The sequence below is a fragment of the Ascaphus truei genome, chromosome 2, assembly GCF_040206685.1.
Source record: "Ascaphus truei isolate aAscTru1 chromosome 2, aAscTru1.hap1, whole genome shotgun sequence".
NCBI lineage: Eukaryota > Metazoa > Chordata > Amphibia > Anura > Ascaphidae > Ascaphus > Ascaphus truei.
In genome coordinates, this window is record NC_134484.1 from 297,082,444 (window position 1) to 297,103,914 (window position 21,471).

The window sequence follows — 21,471 nt, forward strand, 5'->3', positions numbered from 1 at the left end:
TAGTTGCCCAGACAGGGGACACCCCTGACGTACTCCCCAACCAAACACAAAAGGTGCCGTCAGGGACCAATTAATTTTAACCAGACATTCGGCAGAGGCGTACAGCATCTGGAGAAGGCCCACACATTGTGGGCCGAAGCCAAACGCCCGCAGGGTCTGCATGAGGTAACGGTGATCCACCCTGTCAAACGCCTTTTCCTGATCTAGGGACAGGAAGGCGAGTGGCAGACCAGTCCTCTGCGCGTGGTGTAGTAGGTCCCGAACCAGAAAAATGTTGTCATGAATGCTCCGGCCCGGGACAGTATAGGACTGGTCGGGGTGAATCACCTTTGCCAGCACGGACTTGAGCCTCAGCGAAAGCGCTTTGGCCACGATCTTATAATCCGTGCTGAGCAGTGAGACCGGTCGCTATTTGGAAATCTGGCGAAGATCCCCCTTCTTCGGCAGCAGAGACAGTACTGCCCGCCGACATGAAAGGGGCATCTCACCGGTCTCCAGGGCTTCGGCTAGGACCTCAGTGAAATCAGGTCCCAGCATCTCCCAAAAAAACTGGAAGAACTCCACAGTCAGCCCGTCCAGCCCCGGCGTTTTTCCGCGGGACATGAGACTTAGGGCCCCAGAGAGCTCAGCCAGAGTCAAGGGTAACTCAAGCCGCTCTCTTTCACCCTCACCGACTGCGGGAAGCCCCTCCCATAAGTCCCTGCATGCATCCAGCTGGATGGACTCCGGAGAGAAAAGATCTGTGTAAAACCTTCGGGTTCTGTCCCGGATGCTCTCCGGGTCAGTCAGAGGGGTACCGTCCTCCGCTAGCAAGCAGGTGATGTGTTTACGGTTTCCCCTCTTTTTCTACAGCGCGTAGAAGAGGCGCGATCCATGACCCATCTCTCGAAGGAAGCAGATGCGAGATCGCACATACGCCCCCCGAGCTCTCCGATCTTCCAAGTCCCGGAGAGCGCTCTTCCTCTCCACGTATGTACACTGCAGGTATTGGTCTCCTGACACAGACAGCCACCTCTCGAGATCGAGTACCTCTTCTCTAAGGGCCTCGATCTCAGCATCGCGCCACCTGCTGACACCTTTTGTGTGTTCTTGACATACGAGGCGCAGATGCACCTTGCCCACGTCCCACCACTGCTCTAACGGGGCAAAGTCTGACCTGCAACCTCTCCAGGCCATCCAAAAGTCTCGGACCGACGTCGCAAACCCCTTGTCCTCCAACAACGTATTGTTGAAATGCCAATAGGCGGTCGAGGGCGCTGCTGGTGTTAGCGCCACCGTCACGGATGCACATTTGTGGTCTGAAAACGGCGCCAGCCTAATGGTACTGGACTGGGCTCGCGACTGGCTGCGGCTGGAAATGTACAACCTGTCGATCCTGGACCAGGATATCCGTTCACCTCTAAACACCCTAACATAGGTGAACTCAGTGGATACCTCGGGATGTTGTTCTCGCCAGACGTCTACCAAGGAGTAGCGGGTGATGGCCTCCCGCAAGGCCAACGCTGAACCCGGGTGTGGCTCGGGACCACTCCGGTCCTTTAGAGCCTCGAGGGTGCAGTTAAAATCACCCCCGAGCACCACGTGTTCGTCCGCGTCGACTGTCTCCAGGTATTCAGACAATCTGATGAAGAACTGCCTTCTCAGGGATCCGGTGGCAGGAGCATACACGTTCAAGAAGTTAAACTTGTAGTCCTCGTGCCGGACCCTGAGATGCAACAGGCGACCTGGAATAACAGCTTTGGCAAGCAGCAGCTCTGGTTGAAAGGACTCAGAGAACAGGGTCACCACCCCACAAGGTGACGAAGTGAGGTGGCTGAAGAAGACCTTGCCTCGCCACTCCAGATGCCAGCTGGCTTCAGCCTCTGGAGTGGTATGGGTTTCCTGCAGGAAACTCACAGAATACTTCCGTTTTTGTAAAAAGGAGAGTACCTGGAAACTTCGAAACCCGTCCTTACAGCCGTTAACATTTAGCGTACCTATGCTCAAAGCCATTGATAGTCAAGAGTTTTTCTTCCAACAGCTGCTCAGGGTGCCAGACCCTGAGAAGCCTTTACATGCTCTCGCATCAATTTTTCAAAATTCCGGACACGAACATGTTCGTTTGTCCCGGAAAGTTTGGCCTTTCGGTTGGCCCTCATATATACTCTGAGAGAGTGGAGAATGACCAATGCATCCTTCCACCTCTCAAGGGCCAACCGCACCTTCGTATTTCCGTGCCTGCAGAGGGTAGCGTCCAGGAAACTATCTAGGTCCTGGGCAGGGATAACGGGGGCTAAGGAGTCTACAGATTCCACGGTGCCAGAGGACTCCCCACTGTGCCCCAACTCCTCAGGATCCTCTTTGAAGAATTTAAGACTCTCGCTCTTCTCTGCGGGGGCCTTTCTCAGCCTTAGATTGCATCTCCTCTTTAGTGTTTCCGCGAGGGGGTCCACTATGCTCTCCACATCCATCCCCGACTCAGAAAGTTCAGGGGCAGCTGGTGGCGGTATGGCGGAGGCAGTTGTCTCCCGAGAGTCCTCGGGGGCCACAGAGGCACACAATGCCCTACTAGTTTCCTCTAATGCATACATATGAATGGCATGCCACGGGTGTTCGCATCACATGCGGGAGGGCACTCATAAACCACGGGAAAGCACCCACCATCCGCGGGAAGGTTCTCACCATCCGCGGGAGGGCTCTCACCATCCGCGGGAGGTCCCTCATCATCCGCGGGAGGTCTCTCATCATCCGCGGGAGGTCTCTCACCATCCGTGGGAGGGCTCTCACCATCCGCGGGAGGGCTCTCACCATCCGCGGGAGGGCCCTCACCATTCGCGGGAGGGCTCTCACCATCCGCGGGAGGGCTCTCACCATCCGCGGGAGGGCACCCACCATCCGCGGGAGGGCTCTCACCAACCATGGGGGGGCACTCATTAGCAAGGATCTCATTGGGAAGGTCTATCCCAGCATTCACTCCCAATAAAGTGCCTGCCCAAAACTCTGCACTAAGAGGGTTCAGGTCAGACAACTCCCAGATGTAATCTGAAGTGCTCACCAAAACACCCTCCAAACCCTCATCCACGGGGGTCAGCCCTAACCCATCTCCTTCCTCTGGTGACGCAAACCGGGGCTTTTTATCCCTATGTGCGTCACCCGAAGGTGGTACAGCCGGAGGGGGATCTTGGCTTGCTTTGAATATAGGTGCATTCAACATGTCAAATTCACCGAAGCACAATTCTCCGGGGGACGCTCTCCAACGGAGAGGGGCGTTGGGAGGCTCCCCAATGTCCCCAGAGGCATCGGGTACCTCCAGCTGCATTCCTTCCAGAAATTCGAGGGGGGGGGGGCTGTACATTTGTGGGATCCGGCTTACACTGGTTAATCCCAACCAGTGGGCCGGACAGGACCACCTTGTGCGGAACTGATTTTTCTTTCCGCTTCCGAGACTTCAGAGGGTAAACGTAATATGGTTCACCCTCCTCAACCTCCTCAATCACCCTCTTATTGGTTTTAGATTTGCTCTCCCTGGAGATTGATTTCCCAGGAGAAGGTGCCGCTGTCTCCATAGCAGGAGTTTCCTCCCGCTCCCCTTCACCCTGTACGGTGCTTACAATGGGGTTAGGGGGTTCTTGGGGGGGGACAGCGACAGAGGGTGACTGTTGTGGGGTGACTTTGTCCTTCTCCCTCTTTTTTGGGGGGAGAGGTTCAGATGTCACTGTTTGAGATGGGGCAGTGACATCTTCTGCGGTCCCAGAGGGGGCGTGGGCTTTTGAGGGCTTTTCCCTCTCTCTCTTTCTTTGGAGGAGAGGTGTAGACGTCACTGTCCGAGATGGGGCAGCGACATCTCCTGTGGTCCCAGCGGGTCCTGGGCCCCCGAGGGCTCCGCTGCGATGGGCGCAGCGGCACAGGGTGTTTCCTCCTGGGGGGAGACAGCGATAACAGAGGCTGGCCGCTCCAGGGCGACCCCCTCTCCTTCCTTCCACTCTCCAGAAAGAGGTGCAGAAGTCACTGTTCCGGATGGGACAGCGACATCTCCTGCGGTCTCAGGAGGGACCTGGGGCCTTGAGGGCCCCGCTGTGGTGGGCACAGCGGTACCGGGTGTCTTGGCAGAGGGAGGGGCAGGTGCAGGAGTTGGGATGGGTCCTCTGTTCCCTTTGAGGCAACTCCTACGAGTGTGCCCCAGCTCCTTGCACAGATAACATCTAACCCCCTCCGTGCCATAAAACACAGTGTATGCTATGCCCTCGTAGGGCACCCTAAACGAACCCTCCACAGATTCAGTGCTCCCTGGCAGCAGCAGTTGTACCTGCCACCTAAAAGAGAGTACATGCCTCAGCGCCCTATCTCTGCAGCCCAAAGATAATTTTATTATGGGGGACTTAATGTCTCCCAGGGCTTGCAGGTACGGCCACGAGGCTATCTGGGATGAAGGGGGGCACATTTGACAGAATGACCTTTGTGCCTAACCCCTCCATGGGTTCTATAGGGATGTATTTCCCCCCTACACTGATGCCTTTCTGCACCAGAGTGTGTGTGGCATCCAGCGTACGGAGGAAGAAAATGCCCCTCCCATACATCTTGCTGGCCGCCACCACAGCAGAGGGACCCACCACATCAGCCACAGCCCTTACATATATCTCCATGTTCTGGCCAGGTGACATTGGGCACCTCACCCCAAGCTTCCTGCTCAGACAGGGCGTGGCCTCAGCATTGTTGTTGCTGGGGTCAACGCCTGCAGCTGCCACATGCGCCCATGTTGGAACTGGGACTGCAGGGGTTACACTGCTAACAGATGCTGGGGGAGGCGTGGCCAGGGCACTGGAAGGACCAGGCCTAGGGCTGTGACTAAGAGTGTCGCTCCTAGGGCCACAGTTTTTGGTGTTCTGTATCCGGGAATGGCCCCCGTTGCCGCACTTGTCCTATTCCCCTTTCCAGGCATGATAACAAATAAGCCTCTAAGTTAGGGGAGGGTATTGCTTAGGGAGAGAGGTATTGAGAGTAACTGTCCCTTTAAGAAGAGATCTCTCTGCAAGGGGAAAAAAGCAGCTTTTAAAACCTGCTGCAGCTTTAAATCTTTTCCTCCTTATTAGTTACTCTCTCTCTGTTGTAATAAGCAATCACCACAATTTTCCAAGTCTTTATAGAAAAGACACAGAGCTCTCAATTGCAAGTGAGAAAAGGAATCAGGCTTAAGAAAACCAAAAGAGTAAAATTGGAAGTTTAAACAACCAGTAAAAAGCTCCAGTAGTGAGGGAGGAGAGAGGGGGTGACACTGCAGTTTTCCAGCCAGCTAAACTGCAGCTATGCTGGGTTAAAACACTGCAGTCCCTGGGTGAAAACCAAAAACAGTTTTTAAGACTGAAAATGCACCCAAAACCCTCTATAAAACTCCCAGTATACTCACAGTATACTCCCCCACAGATCCACACCCAAAAATACCAAATAAAGAAAGAATAAAGCTGATTCCTTACCAAATGCCTGGGAGCTCTGCACACACACGCTTCTCAATGGAAGGAGAAGCAGCAGTCTAATTGCACAAGCAGGTGATTCTTGATTGCAGGTTCAAGGGAGTCTATTTTGATCTGGTTTAAAACTGATTCAATTCAGTTGAACAACAATTCTACTTGTTTCCAAGTAGAACAAAGAAAAACCAGTCAAACAAAAATATATAGGGAAACAACAAGTGCACTGTGAAAAGTGCACTTAAAAAAGAAGGGTTAACTCAAAATAACCCATGATGCGGGATACCGAGCAGAGCACCCCGCCTAACGCCCACTGGGAGGCAAACTCCGAAACCGTCCCAGCGGACTCGGCGTACGTGAACTCTGCCCGGATACGGGAGTGCAACAGCGCCCGGAACACTGCCACGATGTTCGTTGGGACCCCCCTCTCCAAACGCTGCCTCCTGGTCTTGTAAATGGCTACCTTAGCCGTTGCCAGGAGCAGGTTGACTAGCAGATCCCTAGGCTTATTGTCTCGGGACACTGGGCACCCGAAAATAAAAAGATGAGGGGAAAAATTTAGCCAGAACTGCAGAAGAAGGCTCCTCAAGGTGGATAAGAGGGGCTGCAGTCTGGCGCAATTTAGATAGATGTGGTATACGGACTCTCGCTCGCCACAGAAGGGACAGGAGGCGGGGGAGTCCGTGAAGTATGCCAAATACTCTCCTGTGCTCAGCGCTCCGTGGAGGACCCTCCAACTCAAATCCCTGGCGGGACAGGGAAAGCTGAATAAAGTTCCCTCCACCGGGGTCTCTCGCCCTCGTTTGCAGGAAATACCCGCCTCCAGATGGTATCATGGCGGGTGACAAGGGCGAGGTAGTGCACTATATGGAGCACCAGAGAATACAGGACTTTCCTTGGCATGCCGCGGAAACACGCCAGGGACATATCCCCCAACCTGCTGAGGTTGGGGGAGAGAGGAGCCCAAGGGGGTTGCCGTGGTTTGGGTTCCACGCAAAGATCCGGAGAGCTGAAGTTGATAGGTTGACAAGGCTCTCCGGTCTGCAATACCCCCTCGATGAAGGTGCGTGAGTCGGGGTGGATGGCATCTTTAATCTCCCGGGTCAAACGACGAGGGACACGGGCAGTGGGCATACCCATACGGGGCGCAAGCACCTCTGTGCTTACCCAGACTCGCCGCTCATAGTCCAAGAGATCCCCGACTCTGGTCACCTGTGCCAGGATTAGCCGGCGGCAAATAGCAGGTGAATCCAACATCCGAGCCCCCACTGCCGGATTATACAGCAAGGGCTCGGCGAGGAAATCAACCCCCGCCGCCTGTTCCTTCCTAGTCGCGGAGACCAGTTTCCAGGCCTTTAACAAGTCCCGGTAGTATGCCGGCAGCTCCGAGAGGTTTCTACCTAAACCCTCGGGCCTGATGATAAACAGTTGCCGGTCATACCTCAGATTGCGCAGCTGGCGAAAGAAACTTGTCGCCAGCTGGCACCACTGCAGAGACGGATCTGCGAATAGGTATCTCTGCAGGTATTGGAGGCGGAAAGTGTGTAACTGGGAGCGGACACACACCACTCCCTGTCCACCATCCTCCAAAGGGAGACATGCAACCCCCGCAGAGACCCAATGCTTCCCCATCCAGAGAAAATCCATCAATCTCCTCTGAATCTTGTTGATAAATTCGGGGGGCGGACCCATGGCTATCAGTCGGTGCCAAAGCTGACTGGCCACCAGCTGGTTGATCACCAGGGTTCTTCCCCTAAGGGAAAACATTCTCGACAGATACACCCATGACCCCAGACGAGCAATGACTCGTTCTTCAAGATCACTGAAGTTTTCTGGGGCTGGGTCTTCCACAGCAGACAGGTAGACTACCAGATATTTGAGAGTATCGCTCTCCCACGAGATATTACGAAACGTGGGGGGCAAAGAGTCTACCTGTAAGAGACCCACCAAAATGCCGGAGCACTTGGACCAGTTGATCCGAGCAGAAGAGGCCGCGGTGTAGACCTCTTGGCACGCTTGTGCCCGCTCTAGATCAACTAGGTCCTGGGCCACGAGGAGCACGTCATCGGCATAAGCAGACAGGACTACCCGCATGTCGGGCTCCCGCAGCACCAGCCCGGTGAGCCTCCTCCTCAGTAGGCATAGGAAAGGCTCGATGGCCAGCGCGTATAGTTGCCCAGACAGGGGACACCCCTGATGTACTCCCCAACCAAACACAAAAGGTGCCGTCAGGGACCAATTAATTTTAACCAGACATTCGGAAGAGGCGGACAGCATCTGGAAAAGGCCCACACATTGTGGGCCGAAGCCAAACGCCCGCAGGGTCTGCATGAGGTAACAGTGATCCACCCTGTCAAACGCCTTTTCCTAATCTAGGGACAGGAAGGCGAGTGACAGACCAGTCCTCTTAGCATAGTGTAGCAGGTCCTGAACCAGAAAAATGTTGTCATGAATGCTCCAGCCCGGGACAGTATAGGACTGGTCGGGGTGAATCACCTCTGCCAGCAAAGACTTGAGCCTCAGCGAAAGCACTTTGGCCACGATCTTATAATCCGTGCTGAGCAGTGACACCAGTCGCCAGTTGGAAATCTGGTGAAGATCCCCCTTCTTCGGCAGCAGAGACAGTACTGCCCGCCGACATGAAAGGGGCATCTCACCGGTCTCCAGGGCTTCGGCTAGGACCTCGGTGAAATCAGGTCCCAGCATCTCCCAAAAAAACTGGAAGAACTCCACAGTCAGCCCGTCCAGCCCCGGCGTTTTTCCATGGGACATGAGACTTAGGGCCCCAGAGAGCTCAGCCAGAGTCAAGGGTAACTCAAGCCGCTCTCTTTCACCCTCACCGACCGCGGGAAGCCCCTCCCATAAGTCCCTGCATGCATCCAGCTGGATGGACTCCGGAGACAAACGATCTGTGTAAAACCTCCGGGTTCTGTCCCGGATGCTCTCCGGGTCAGTCAGAGGGGTACCGTCCTCCGCTAGCAAGCAGGTGATGTGTTTACGGTTTCCCCTCTTTTTCTCCAGCGCGTAGAAGAGGCGCGATCCGCGACCCATCTCCCGAAGGAAGCAGATGCGAGATCGCACATACGCCCCCCGAGCTCTCCGATCTTCCAAGTCCCGGAGAGCGCACTTCCTCTTCACGTATGTACACTGTAGGTATTGGTCTCCTGACACAGACAGCCGCCTCTCGAGATCGAGCACCTCTTCTCTAAGGGCCTCGATCTCAGCATCGCGCCGCCTGCTGGCACCTTTCGTGTGTTCTTGACATACGAGGCGCAGATGCACCTTGCCCACGTCCCACCACTGCTCTAACGTGGCAAAGTCTGACCTGCAACCTCTCCAGGCCATCCAAAAGTCTCGGACCGACGTCGCAAACCACTTGTCCTCCAACAACGTATTGTTGAAATGCCAATAGGCGGCCGAGGGCGCTGCTGGTGTTAGCGCCACCGTCACGGACGCACATTTGTGGTCTGAAAACGGCGCCAGCCTAATGGTACTGGACTGGGCTCGCGACAGGCTGTGGCTGGAAATGTACAACCTGTCGATCCTGGACCAGGATATCCGTTCACCTCTAAACACCCTAACATAGGTGAACTCAGTGGATACCTCGGGATGTTGTTCTCGCCAGACGTCTACCAAGGAGTAGCGGGTGATGGCCTCCCGCAAGGCCAACGCTGAACCCGGGTGTGGCTCCGGACCACTCCGGTACTTTAGAGCCTCGAGGGTGCAGTTAAAATCACCCCCGAGCACCACGTGTTCGTCCGCGTCGACTGTCTCCAGGTATTCAGACAATCTGACGAAGAACTGCCTTCTCAGGGATCCGGTGGCAGGAGCATACACGTTCAAGAAGTTAAACTTGTAGTCCTCGTGCCGGACCCTGAGATGCAACAGGCGACCTGGAATAACAGCTTTGGCAAGCAGCAGCTCTGGTTGAAAGGACTCAGAGAACAGGGTCACCACCCCACAAGATGACGAAGTGAGGTGGCTGAAGAAGACCTTGCCTCGCCACTCCAGATGCCAGCTGGCTTCAGCCTCTGGAGTGGTATGAGATTCCTGCAGGAAACTCACAGAATACTTCCCCTTTTGTAAAAAGGAGAGTACCTGGAACCTTCGAAACCCGTCCTTACAGCCGTTAACATTTAGCGTACCTATGCTCAAAGCCATTGATAGGCAAGAGTTTTTCTTCCAACAGGCGCTCAGGGTGCCATACCCTGAGAAGCCTTTACGTGCTCTCGCATCAATTTTTCAAAATTCCGGACACGAACATGTTCGTTTGTCCCGGAATGTTTGGCCTTTCGGTTGGCCCTCATATATACTCTGAGAGAGTGGAGAATGACCGATGCATCCTTCCACCTCTCAAGGGCCAACCGCACCTTCGTATCTCCGTGCCTGCAGAGGGTAGCGTCCAGGAAACTATCTAGGTCCCAGGCAGGGATAACGGGGGTTAAGGAGTCTACAGATTCCATTATGCCAGAGGACTCCCCACTGAGCCCCAACTCCTCAGGCTCCTCTTTGAAGAATTTAAGACTCTCGCTCTTCTCTGCGGGGGCCTTTCTCAGCCTTAGATTGCATCTCCTCTTTGGTGTTTCCGCGAGGGGGCTCACTATGCTCTCCACATCCATCCCGACTCAGAAAGTTCAGGGGCAGCTGGTGGCGGTATGGCGGAGGCAGTTGTCTCCCGAGAGTCCTCGGGGGCCACAGAGGCACACAATGCCCTACTAGTTTCCTCTAACGCCATACATATGAATGGCATACCACGGGTGTTCGCATCACCTGCGGGAGGGCACTCACCAACCACGGGAAAGCACCCACCATCCGCGGGAAGGTTGTCACCATCCGCAGGAGGGCTCTCACCATCCGCGGGAGGGCTCTCACCATCCGCGGGAGGGCTCTCACCATCCCCGGGAGGGCTCTCACCATCCGCGGGAGGTCTCTCATCATCCGCGGGAGGTCTCTCACCATCCGCGGGAGGGCTCTCACCATCCGCGAGAGGGCCCTCACCATCCGCGGGAGGGCCCTCACCATCCGCGGGAGGGCCCTCACCATCCGCGGGAGGGCCCTCACCATCCGCGGGAGGGCCCTCACCATCCGCGGGAGGGCACCCATCATCCGCGGGAGGGCTCTCACCAACCATAGGGGGGCACTCATTAGCAAGGATCTCATTGGGAAGGTCTATCCCAGCATTCTCTCCTACAATAAAGTGCCTGCCCAAAACTCTGCACTAAGAGGGTTCAGGTCAGACAACTCCCAGATGTAATCTGAAGTGCTCACCAAAACACCCTCCAAACCCTCATCCACGGGGGTCAGCCCTAACCCATCTCCTTCCTCAGGTGACGCAAACCGGGGCTTTTTATCCCTACTGTATGTGCGTCACAGTACAACGTACAAGGACAAGGTTTCAGCAAAACACAGGAGCGGATTCCTTACAGACACTTAATAGTGTTAGAAACACATTAAATAATGTTCAATAAACTAAATAGTGAAAGTGAATGTTAATAAACAAATAATCAATCATTCATCAGGGTGAATTAGGTTACTACGAAACATGTAGGAAGCATTATTTTTGCCATTTTGTTACTCCACATAACCTGGTGAGTGTCTCCCGTTCCTGCAGCTTAATTATTTAGTCTATGACCTTAGACCAGAACGCCACTCATAGAGCAACGCGGTCTTGGGATGTCACAGACTGCCGCACAGTCTGTGGAGTACCTCTGGCGTTTATCACCACCATTGTTGGGAGTTCCCTGCAATATTGTGCAAGTTCCATTTTGCATGCCTCTTACCAACGGACAATTACCAGAGACTATCTATATTGGACCCAGGATCCACACAGACGTCTCGTGAGGATCCCTCTTCGGAGATTCAGGACAGAACCGCAGCGGACGCTTCGAGTTGCTGATTTCCTGAGATGCATTGTCCAAAGGGGTAACATGTACCTGACATGTAATGCCTGAATGAAAGTAATATCTTGTACGTGCAATACATATCTGCTCGTAATTTAGCACTTTACATTTGTTTAATACACTGAGTCGTGCGCTGTCTTTTTTCTCCTACACCACATTGGAGGTACTTATTACCTGGTCTACTCCTTTCACATAATAGAAATTTATTTTCAGTGGATTCCACTGTAGATTTTAGGGGCAGCAAACAATTACATGCTACATTATCTTAACCTTTTGTTTATAGTATGTTTGTTACTGTATGGATTGGCCATAGATCTGTCATTACCAATCCTACCATAATTCAATCTATAACACTATTACTCATTAAAGGGTTTTAATTATTAGTTACTCATATTAGACTACTGCGAGTGCATTCTACACGGAACTCTTTTCTCTTTTTGTTTATTACTATTGTATTTTCCCTATTGCACCCCAGTTTCTATTGTTATTTTACTGATTTAGGCTGATGCGGGAGTGCCCTTCCCTTTCTCCCACCCCCTCGCCATCCCCATTTACTCTTATATGTATATATAAAAAGGTTTTTGATTGAAATCCACACTTGTGCTGTCCTCAAAGCAGGGATTCTATACTTTTGCTGCCTTCCAAAAGGAGAACTCCATTATACTCCTAAAATGTGTGAGCTCCCATAGGGGGCTCACACAACAAGACACAGAAAAAATGGAGTAGGCGCACTAAGTAAAGGCAATATAAATTTATATCATAAAATATTCCCCAAATGTGGATAACAGTAACAGATCTTACTATGATCCAAGGAGGTACTGCACCTCAAAAGAATAAAAATAGCATTTCTGTATCAAGTCAGTTAGCTTAGCTCGTATATTAGCTAATGATGTAAAAGTATCTCAAATGTAAAAAAAAAAAAAATACATATGTAAACGTCGCTAGAATTGTAATGTCATACTTCATTTTTTTTTTTTTTCATTTTATTGCTCACAGCGCCCTGCTGCTTCTCCATTGGATGCTTGTTCCTTAGAGGCCCAGCCAGTCCTCTTGCAAACTGGCTGAGGATAAACTGTTCTTGTGACTTGTGTTTACCTCTAGCTTTTGCTGTCCTGCCTTTGCCTTGTCTTGCTCCCTGTATATTGACCTCAGCTTACACCCGGACTCCTGCCTTCTCTGACCCCTGGATTACGGATACGACTATTCTACATTCTATACCCCTGGACCCCGGTACCGCACAATGACAACCCGATCTCTCCAATCCTAGACCACGGAAAGTACCTCGACCAATCTGAATTCTTCTTGCCTGACCCAGCTACACGACTACCACTCTGCACTGCGGACGTGGCTGCTTGGTTGCAGGTCAGTGCCTATCAACATTCCCACCTCAGCTTCGTGGTCCCGCCTTGTTTGTGGTGAGCACACGCTACAGTATGCTCAGCCCCACAAACATGGACCCTGCTGAGGTGGGCCGACTTTTGCACGCTCATGCCGACATGTTTGATAACTTGGAAAAATACTTGCCACAAAATGACCAACGTATGGAGCAAATCTATTGCTCGGTTCAAACCCTTACTGACCAGACCCAAGGTGCCTCCACTCACTCTGCGTCCCCCGCGAGTCCTGTCCGAGCACCCATTCCTATGACCGCAGCATCTGAACCACGACTACCTACTCCCAACCGCTACGGCAGTGACCTTCTTGGTTGTTGTGGCTTTTTGAACCAATGTGCTATTCACTTTGAACTATTGCCATCTCGCTTTCTGTCTCCTCGATCTAAGGTGGCGTACATTGTATCCTTGCTAACGGATGATGCTTTGGCGTGGGCTTCTCCCATCTGGGAGCAGAGGCCGGACCTCACCAGTGACATCACATGCTTCACTAAGGAATTTCGCAGGGTATTTGATACACCTGGACGCAAAGTAACTGCTGCCTCTTCTCTCTTGAATATTTCTCAAGGTAACCGTCCTGTGGTCCAGTATGCGGTCGAATTCTGGACCATAGCCGCTGAGACTAGCTGGAATGATGAGGCCTTGATAGCGGACTTCTGGCAAGGCTTGTCTGAAAGATTCAAGGACGAACACGTGCGGCACAGGAACGTCCCAATGAACTAGAGGACCTCATCGCACTTTGTATCTGGATATACCAACGGCTTCAGGAGAGGAGAACAGAGAAAAACCGGCACCAACAAGGTACGCAACCCCTACATACGCAATCCGCAGGAGTTGTTAACCTTCCTCCTCTGGTTTTGGAGGAACCTATGCAGCTTGGAGGTAACAGACCTTCAGCTGGCGAGAAACAGTGCAGACGTAATGCCGATCTCCTCCTCTACTGCGTTAACTCTGGACATCTGGTAATTTCCAGTAGTCTCAAATTAGGAAACGCTAAATCCCAGTGAAAGCCAGGAGGGTCTCACTGAGAGCCGTATCTCTTCTCCTCCCAAACTTTCCACTAGAATCTTCTTTCCCATAACACTACTCAGGGACAACACAGGACCACCACAACACAGGACCACCACTCTGGGTCAAGTGAGAACTTCATTGATCAAGGGTTCGCTGAGACAAGATTTCTTTGATATATAAGGATCACCCCATTGGCCTGGAAGCCATCGATGGTCGACCCTTACAACCCGCCTTCATATCCCTTCAAACCATACCCTTTCATTTACAGATTGGAGAGAGCCACACCGAGACGATTCAACTGGACGCCATTCATACGCTTTCAGTCGATGTCATTTTGGGACTACCTTGGCTTCAAATACATAACCCCCGAATTGACTGGACAGAGGCGCTGCCCCTCCAGTGGAGCTCTCATTGCCTTCAGAATTGTTCGATCCCTTCCAAGAACCTAGGTGGAGTATCTGTACCGGGACAGGTAAACGTCCAGTTGCCTGACATCTATGCAGAATTTCGGGACGTATTCGATAAGGCCCAAGCCGAGGAACTGCCACCCTACAAGGCATTCGACTGTCCCATCGACCTTCTGCTTGGCGCTATTCCCCTGCAGGGAGCTTCTTTTCCATTGTTACCTCCAGAGACCAGGGCCATGAAGGATTACGTGGAGGTTGTTTGAACTGGGGCGCTCCCTAGGATTTGTGGCGGAAAAAATGCTGCAACGCCTTAGCTATTCACATAAATTGGAATATAGATATGTGATTGTGTATGCAGTATAAAAGAGTATATAAAAATATATACTGGCCCTTTTTTGATGATTTCCTGGTTGCTGCTTGACTTCGGAGAAGGGAATCCCGTCTCCTTCTTAGCGTGGCAGTTGTGGTGTGAAGATGGTCAGCGCAAACCTCATGGGCCTCCCGATGTCGATGGAACCGAATGGAATAAAAGGATATGGATAAAAAGAATTGTAATCACAGTGTACACTGGCGACACACTTTATTCGAGCTCGGCTAGTCCCACGAATTCGGGTATACCCGGGTGTATTGAGGTTTGTGACTGTTTTCTGCCCGAGTGCATTGAGTTATTTTCCGGCAGGGATTGAAGCATTTTATTCCCGCTGGCTGCAATACTGCACAGTATATATATATATACTGCATTACAATTCATGAATTTATGCCATCTGGTAGACACGCGAAGCATTGCAGCCTATTAAATCCTAATCATTATCATTTAACAGATCAGCCGCCCATCAGCCAGGCATGAACCCAGGCTGGGAAGGCAAATGCAACGGGGCTTGTCAGAGGTGAGGAGCGGCGCATTCCAGGTATCTGCCAGGTACATACCGGGTATTTGCTCGAATAAAGTGTGTCGGTGCAGTATTAGATCTGTGGGGGAGGAGGGGGGGTTGGGGAGGGGGGAGGGGGGTAGGGGCAAGGGGTGGAGGCAAGGAGGAGGATAATGCTGGAGGGGTTGATAATCAGTTTTCCACTTTATCTAATCAAAGAATACATAAAATTATGGATTCAGTGACTCACACGGGCTTGTGTGGTGTCTCTCCCTCAACGCTGACTGTAGTGGATTTATTACAGACTCAAATGCTGGAGTCTCAATAACATAAAACTCACACGGCCTGATGTGAGTCCTTGTTCTCAGAGGGTGAAGTTCTGTATGGATGGTGTCTGGGTTGTCTCAGCAGAATTATCCCCCGATGGGATGTCCGGTGCAGATCCCCTCTTCCGGTTCCGCTGCCGGACGCGCCAGTGGGAACAAGAACGGAGGAGGAGACCGTGCAGGAGTGTACCGAGCGGCTGAGGCTGGGCCATTTTATTTGCCATCAAGTGTGAGTGTTAGTCCTTGTGTTTACTTTATTTCATTTTATTTTATTTTCATTGTGACTCATTTTAATTCATTGTGTCATAGATTGTTTTATACTTTTTATGGTTCACCACATGTTTGCATTTTATATGCTTATGTCTCCACTGTATACCCATTAAAGACCTGTTTTAATGTTGTTAACCCTTGTTGGCATACACTCCTTTTGGTCATCTGGGAAACGGGGAGAGGAGACACTCACACACTACACCCATCGGGGGATAATTCTGCTGAGACAACCCAGACACCATCCATACAGGACATCACCCTCTGAGGACAAGGACTCACATCAGGCCGTGTGAGTTTTATGTTATTGAGACTCCAGCATTTGAGTCTGTAATAAATCCACTACAGTCAGCGTTGAGGGAGAGACACCACACAAGCCCGTGTGAGTCACTGAATCCATAATTTTATGTATTCTTTGATTAGATAAAGTGGAAAACTGATTATCAACCCCTCCAGCATTATCCTCCTCCTTGCCTCCACCCCTTGCCCCTACCCCCCTCCCCCCTCCCCAACCCCCCCCTCCTCCCCCACAGATCTAATACACTGTGATTACAATTCTTTTTATCCATATCCTTTTATTCCATTCGGTTCCATCGACATCGGGAGGCCCATGAGGTTTGCGCTGACCATCTTCACACCACAACTGCCATGAAGGATTACACCAAGGAAAATTTACAGAGGGGTTTTATTCGCAAGTCTTCATCACCCCCGAGATGGGGATGGATATAAACACCAGCCACAGTCGCGTGGGCTCATCTGGAGTGTAGGTTGGTCAAGGTAGCTGGATCTGGGTTGGAGAGGTATGGATAGTCGATACACTTGCCGGGGTCTGAGTTGGAGAGGTACGAATCGTTGTAGGTACTATTAGTCGGGGTCCGGGTTGCAGAGAAGAGAATGGTCGTTGTATGGGTGCCGAGGTCAGGGTTAGAGAGGTGCGGATTGTCGTAGATAGCCGGGGTCAGGAGTACAGAGGAGCAGATTCCAAAACAAGCCAGGTCAATAAGAGAGAGCTGCGAACAAGAGGACAAGACAAGACTGCAAAGCTAGGAAACAAAGAACACAAAGGAACATAGGATTATGTTAAGCCAATGTGCCAGTGGCACAGCTGAGCATATATAGGAGAGAGCATCCAATGAGAAGAAGGTGGTGTGGAGGTGTCTCAGCAGTGGTGACCACCATTGGCCGCTCCACTGCGCAGAACAGGTGTGGGGAGGTGCCCAGATGAATTGCTGACTGCTCGTCTCCTGAGCGTGTTGGTCGCGCGCTGCGCATGCTTGTTGCACCCCGCTGATGGTGCAACGTGGGCGGAGTCCAGAGGCGGGCTAGAGAGGGAAGCATAAAGCTTCGACCGGGGTGCACCCTGGAGCAGCAAGAGCACAACCAGTAGGTGGCGCGAGAGGACCGGGACCCCCAGCAGTGGAGGAAGGCGATCCTTACAGGTGGTGGTCGACCGCTTCTCTAAACAAGCCCACTTAATTCCTCTTAAAGGTCTACCTAATGCTCTCAAACTATCCAAAGTCTTCATTAAACAAATTTTCCACCTTCATGGGGTACCCCAAGTCATTGTGTCAGATTGACGCTCCCAGTTCATCTCTAAGTTCTGGTGGTCTTTTTGACAACAACTAGGCATTGCTCTCCACTTCTCTTCCGGCTACCATCCCCAGACGAACGGTCAGACAGAGCGGATAAACCAATCCCTCGAACAATTCATTCGTTGCTTCATATCTGACACCCAGGACAATTGGTCTGACCTTCTGCCATTGGCTAAATTCTCCCACAACATCTTACGAAATGAGTCAACACAAGACTCATCTTTCTTCACCAACTATTGCTTCCATTCCTCTGCTCTTCCTATCACAGGTCCCAGTTCTGGGGTACCAGCAGCGGAGAACAGGCTCTGCAACTTCAGGAGTCCTAGGTAAGGATTCAGGAAAACCTCAAAAGTGCATCTACCATCCAGGGCAAAAAGTATGGCTATCTACTAAAAATATCCGTTTGAAGGTACCCACCGCAAAATTGGCACCTAGGTTTATAGGCCTGTTCTCCATCATCAAAAACTTAACTCAGTGGCCTACGATCCCTACCGTGTTTCACACATCTCTTCTCAAACTCTTCATTAAGTCCCCCGAGTTGCCTGCTCCGGTCCCTCCTACTCAACTTGTTCCAGTGGAAGGCCAACAATAGTGTGAGGTCCAATCGGTTCTAGACTCCAGAATTTCCAGGGACAAACTCCAGTACCTGGTCCATTGGAGGGGCTTCAGCCCCGAAAAGCACTCCTGGATTCCTCGAGAACAATTACATACACTGGCGACACGTTTTATTGAAGCACGGCTAGCACCGCAAGCCGGGGGATGCCCCGGCGTGCTAGCTGCACTCCCTCAGCGTGCCGCGCATCACCGATGCGCGGTCACGCGTCATCGGGTGCCTGCGCCCCCTGCACGCGCGTCCAGGGCTCCCCGAGGGAGCCCTGGTGTCCCGCGATGTGGGGGACAGCGGCAGGGGGTTCCGGGGGACCCGGCGGACCCGGCAGCGGGAGGAAGAAAGCCCCGATCGGAGGGCGCTCCTCCGCTGCTTCGGCGCGCACCCGGCACCCTCCGGCGCGTGCCAGGTTACTGCTGCGGCCGAGAACGGGCAAATGCTCGAATAAACTCGGCCGCAGCAGTACCTCTAGGTTCATGCAGGCCTCTCATCAGATGTTCCCCTCTAAACCATCCCTGGGATTCCCGGAGGTCGCCCCTGAAGGGAGGAAACTGTCAGGATCGGGCTTAGGCACCGCCCCATAACTTACCTCGCGACGTCACGAGTGACGCGCATCAGCCGCAACCTGCGTGCGGGTGCCACACTGCTAGGAAGGGAAACACGGAAGGGAACATTTCCAGGCTCCGTTCCCGTGACGACATGGGCGGCGCATGCTAGCTATGCACAGATTCCGCACAGACACAGGCAAGCAAGGGGTTAATTCAATCAAGTATTCCACAGCTACTACTCACTCCACCCCTGCCTATCAGTACACAGTATATCTGTGATTTCTTATTGCTCACAGCTCCCTGCTGCTTCTCCATTGGCTGCTTGTTCCTTATAGGCTCAGCCAGTCCTCTTGCAAACTGGCTGAGCAAAAACTCTGTTCTTGTGACTTGTGCTTACCTCTAGCTTTTGCTGTCCTGCCTTTGCCTTGTCTTGATCAATGTATATTGACCTCAGCTTACACCTCGATTCCTGCCTTCTCTGATCCTTGGACCACGGCTATAACTATTCTACATTCTATACCCCGGCACTGCACAATGACAACCCGATCTCTCCAATCCACGGCAAGTACCTCGATCAATCTGACTTCTCCTTCCCTGACCCAGCTACATGACTACCACTCCGCACTCCGGATGTGGCTGCTCGGTTGCATGTCGGTGGCTATCAACATCCCCACATCAGCTTTGCAGTCCCGCCTTGTTTGTGGTGAGCACACGTTACAATACATAAACAAATACATACACACACACACACTAGAATTAATTCTCCTTATCTTACCCTCAAGAGGACAGTGATCTTCTAGAAAACGTCATTCTTTCAACACTCCATTCAGTAGCTCCTGTGGGAAAAGATAGACACAATATAAGTGATTTTTAATTGGCTTTGATTGCGAAATACATGGAAAGGAAACATTTTTTGAGTGTGAATAGCTTCCTACACAGAACTGTTTGAGATGTGAGATCTTTGAAAAACTTTAATTCTATGAAGTGAACATCTGCAAAGGCTATTGTTTTACACTAGCACAGTGGTGCGCAAAGTGGGGGGCACAAGATTGTTTAAGGGGGGCGCAGGCAGCAGGCTCCGATTTTGCCTGAAGCAGAGAGAAAAGCAGATGGTAGCTGCATTTTCTCTTTTGGCCATTAGGTGGCGCTGTGCTACAAAGCTCCGGCATTTCCTCCATGTTGAAGCAGGTGATGAGAGTGTGAGAGTGTCAGTGTGACATGGGGAAGGGGGGTGAGTGTGTGAGTGGGACATGGGGAGGGGGTGTGAGTGTGTGAGTGGGACATGGGGAGGGGTGTGTGTGTGTGTGTGTGTGTGTGACATGGGGAGGGGGGTGATAGTGTGAGTGTGACATGGGGAGGGGGGTGAATGTGACATGGGGAAGGGGTAGGGTGACCACCCGTCTCCCTTTTGCCGGGACAGTCCTGGTTTTTCGAGAGCTGTCCCGGTTTCCTGTGTGTCCCGGAAATGTCCCGGTTTTTCCTCCATGTGTCCCCGTTTTTTTTTTTAGCATCGCCGGCGGTGCGCGAGTAATTAGCTGCGGTGCGCGAGTCTGCGGCGGTGCGGAGGAGGAGACTGCAGCAGCCCGGCTGGTAAGTATTTTTTTTTTAATGCCCCCCCCCGGCAGTTTCCTACCTTGTTGGCCAATCCCCTGCGTCCCGGCATTAAGCCCCGCCCCCCGGCATCATCCTTCACCGAGGCCCGGCATGTGGAATGGATGGAAGGAAGGGTGCCGTGGGGGGGGCAGGGCCAGCGTGCCTGGGGGCGGGGCTTCCGCTTCCTGCGGCAGAGCACACGTGGTGTGTCTCTGCCCACGGCTCCTGGCTCTTCTGCGCGGTGTCTCCCCCCCTCTGCCCGCCCGGCGGGATAGGAGGTGGGTTTTTGATCCTTTGCCGACTGTCCTGGCGCTCCCTCCCCCCCCGGTCCCCTTGGTGTGGGAGATGGGCGCGGGGGCGGGCAGTGGTGGCTGCGCGGTGTCCCCCCATTCTGCCCCGGGAACCCGTGGCTGCCCGCCGGGGGAGGGGGGGCGGCAGTTTGTACCTTTCGTCTCGGCGCTCCTATCCGCCCCCCCCCCCCCTTGGTGCGGGAGATGGGCGCGGTGGTGGGTGCAGGGGGGGGCGGGAAGCCACCTGCTCGTGGCTGCCTGTCTGTACTCCAGTGTGTGTGTGTGTGTGTGTCTGTGTGTGTACCAGTGTCTGTGTGTGTGTGTGTGTGTGTGTGTGTGTGTGTGTGTGTGTGTGTGTGTGTGTGTGTGTGTGTGTGTGTGTGTGTGTGTGTGTGTGTGTGTGTGTGTGTGTGTGTGTGTGTACCAGTGTCTGTCTTTGTGTGTACCAGTGTCTGTGTGTGTGTGTACCAGTGTCTGTGTGTGTGTGTGTGTGTACCAGTGTCTGTGTGTGTGTGTGTGTGTGTGTGTACCAGTGTCTGTGTGTGTGTGTGTGTGTGTGTACCAGTGTCTGTATGTGTGTGTACCAGTGTGTGTGTGTGTGTGTGTGTGTACCAGTGTGTGTGTGTGTGTGTGTGTGTGTGTGTGTGTGTGTGTGTGTGTGTGTGTGTGTGTGTGTGTGTGTGTGTGTGTGTGTACCTGTGTGTGTGTGTGTGTGTGTGTACCAGTGTCTGTGTGTGTGTGTGTGTGTGTGTGTGTGTGTGTGTGTGTGTGTGTGTGTGTACCAGTGTCTGTGTGTGTGTGTGTGTGTGTGTGTGTGTGTGTGTGTGTACGTGTGTGTGTGTGTGTGTGTGTGTGTGTGTGTGTGTGTGTGTGTGTGTGTGTGTGTGTGTGTGTGTGTGTGTGTGTGTGTGTGTGTGTGTGTGTGGCAGTGTCTGTGTGTGTGTAGCAGTGTCTCTGTGTGTGTGTGTGTGTGTGTGTGTGTAGCAGTGTCTCTGTGTGTGTACCAGTGTCTGTGTGTGTGTACCAGTGTCTGTGTGTGTGTACCAGTGTCTGTGTGTGTGTACAGTGTCTGTGTACCAGTGTGTGTGTACCAGTGTGTGTATGTGTGTGTGTGTGTGTACCAGTGTGTGTGTGTACCAGTGTGTGTGTGTACCAGTGTGTGTGTGTGTGTACCAGTGTGTGTGTGTGTGTGTGTGTGTTGTACCAGTGTCTGTGTGTGTACCAGTGTC

General features: G+C 52.5%; 1 long non-coding RNA gene across 1 annotated transcript in view; it reads right to left on the reverse strand.

Annotated features, from left to right (window-relative positions):
- LOC142487303 (uncharacterized) overlaps nt 1–19,202 on the reverse strand; it is a 34,298-nt gene extending 15,096 nt beyond the window's left edge. Inside the window, exon 1 of the long non-coding RNA XR_012799191.1 lies at nt 19,135–19,202. This is a non-coding gene — a long non-coding RNA (uncharacterized LOC142487303). The remainder of the gene's footprint in view (nt 1–19,134) is intronic.
- Between the last annotated feature and the right edge of the window lie 2,269 nt (nt 19,203–21,471).